The 2,329-nt window shown below is 33.9% G+C and overlaps 1 long non-coding RNA gene across 2 annotated transcripts in view; it reads left to right on the plus strand.

Annotated features, from left to right (window-relative positions):
- Positions 1 to 896: 896 nt before the first annotated feature.
- The window catches only part of LOC106116332 (uncharacterized), a 33,631-nt gene continuing 32,198 nt past the window's right edge, over positions 897 to 2,329 (plus strand). Inside the window, exons 1-2 of one of the 2 annotated variants that reach the window (XR_001227809.1) lie at positions 897 to 922; positions 1,189 to 1,272. This is a non-coding gene — a long non-coding RNA (uncharacterized LOC106116332). Of the gene's footprint in view, positions 923 to 1,017; positions 1,098 to 1,188; positions 1,273 to 2,329 lie in introns of those variants that run through there. The other variant, XR_001227808.1, reaches the window with a different exon arrangement.

The raw sequence follows: 2,329 nt of genomic DNA on the forward strand, positions 1-2,329 counted from the left end.
ACCAAATATAAAATAGTGTTTTTTCGCTAAACACTACAAATTAGTTTTATTTTAGTACGTAAATTTTTTTTACGTGATTATTTATTTATTTATGTATTTATTTATTTATGTATTTATATATTATGCGTAAATTCACAGATAAATATTCTCTTAATAGTATTGTAGGAGTGTTACGTGATAGTAAAAAAATAGATACGCATGCTATGTACTGTTACTCATCAATGACACCGATATAACTTAATTAACAACATTTACAAAACTCTAAAATAATTCTTTGACTCTAATATTTTATTTCAATAACAGGTGGTGCAAACGGGAATGTTGGCTTGGATAGTTCATGAACTCGGCGCCTGGCGAAGTTTTTGCTGTACCTAAGAAACAAAAACAGTAAGTCTGTGATCTAGACTATAATTTTATCACCAACATTTATAAAACTCTATCATAATTCTTTGAGTCTAATATGTTATTATATATCAACAACAGGTGGTGCAAACGGGAATTTTGGATTGGATAGTTCATGAACTCGACGCTTGGCGAAGTTTTTGCTGTACCTAAGAAACAAAAACAGTAAGTCTGTGATCTGGAATATAATTAAATTGCCAACATTTATAAAACTCTACTGTAATTCTTTGACTCTAATATTTTATTTCAATAACAGGTGGTGCCAACGGGAATGTTGGCTTGGATAGTTCATGAACTCGGCGCCTGGCGAAGTATTTGCTGTACCTAAGAAAAAAAAACAGTAAGTCTGTGATCTAGACTATAATTTTATCACCAACATTTATAAAACTCTATCATAATTCTTTGAGTCTAATATGTTATTATATATCAACAACAGGTGGTGCAAACGGGAATTTTGGATTGGATAGTTCATGAACTCGACGCTTGGCGAAGTTTTTGCTGTACCTAAGAAACAAAAACAGTAAGTCTGTGATCTGGAATATAATTAAATTGCCAACATTTATAAAACTCTATCATAATTCTTTGACTCTAATATGTTATATCAACTACAGGTGGTGCAAACGGGAATGTTGGATTGCATAGTTCATGAATTCGGCGCTTGGCGATATTTTTGTTATGCCTAAAAAGCGAAAATAGTAAGTCTGTGATCTAGACTATAATTAAATTACCAACATTTATAAAACTCTACTGTAATTCTTTGACTCTAATATTTTATTTCAATAACAGGTGGTGCAAACGGGAATGTTGGCTTGGATAGTTCATGAACTCGGCGCCTGGCGAAGTATTTGCTGTACCTAAGAAACAAAAACAGTAAGTCTTTGAATCATACTATAATTTAATTACGAACATTTACAAAACTCTAAAATATAATAATTCTTTGACTCTAATATTTTATTTCACCAACAGGTGGTGCAAACATGATCTCGACGCTTGGCGAAATTTTTGCTGTACCTAACAAACGAAAACGGTAAGTTTTTCTTGAATCAATCATACTAATATTATAAATCCGAATGTTTAGATGGATTGATGGATTGAAAGATGGATGGATGGATGTTTGTTTGAAGGTATCTCCAGAACGGCTGAACGGATCCGGCTGAAATTTGGCATAGACTTAGAACATAGTCTGGAAGAACACATACGCTACTAAGCTTTTTTTTAATACCGTGTGAACGAAGTCGCGGGCAACAGCTTGTTAATTCATAAATTCACTCGAAGTTCTTCCAATGTTCTAGTTACATACAGAAGTCTGTAATATCTGCCAATCTTTCTGTGAATTGGCGTTGTCTTGAAAGGACTTATTTTATTCTTTCAGATAAACACCAGCTCGGGTGTCAAAGAAGATATGGAACATGAATCGATAGGCAGTCGATCACTGTATTGCAACGATATTGCCATCCCGTTCATTCTCTTTGTATAAAGAGAGATACCAAAAATGTTCTTTTCCATGTGTTACTGTGGTTTTAATCCGCATAGACACTGGTATTGATAATTATCGTTTTCTCTGTTTTTCTCAAAGGGAATGTAAGGGACGTCAATATGGGTCAATACGAGTGTCTGCAGTCGAAACCCATAGTTACGACAGTCAGCCTTGAAAGTAGAAATGGGGGGGATTTAAAAAAAGACTTGGAATTTTGAAGCAAAAAACGTGATTTGAACGTTACCAAGAATGTTGACAATGAAGTGAAAGAATCGGCAACAACATTTTTGATTTGGCCACTTTTTAGTGGCCAAATCAAAAAGGCCATTTGGCTAATATTTCTTTCCCTTTTCCTCTTGTTCCTTCGTCCATTCTCCGTTTATACCTTTTGGATCGCGCACAGACAAAATGTTTATTTACTTTTTAAACAATCTGTGGTTTTTCGACTAC

This window comes from Papilio xuthus, unplaced genomic scaffold (assembly GCF_000836235.2).
Source record: "Papilio xuthus unplaced genomic scaffold, Pxut_1.1 DF827756.1, whole genome shotgun sequence".
Classification (NCBI taxonomy): domain Eukaryota; kingdom Metazoa; phylum Arthropoda; class Insecta; order Lepidoptera; family Papilionidae; genus Papilio; species Papilio xuthus.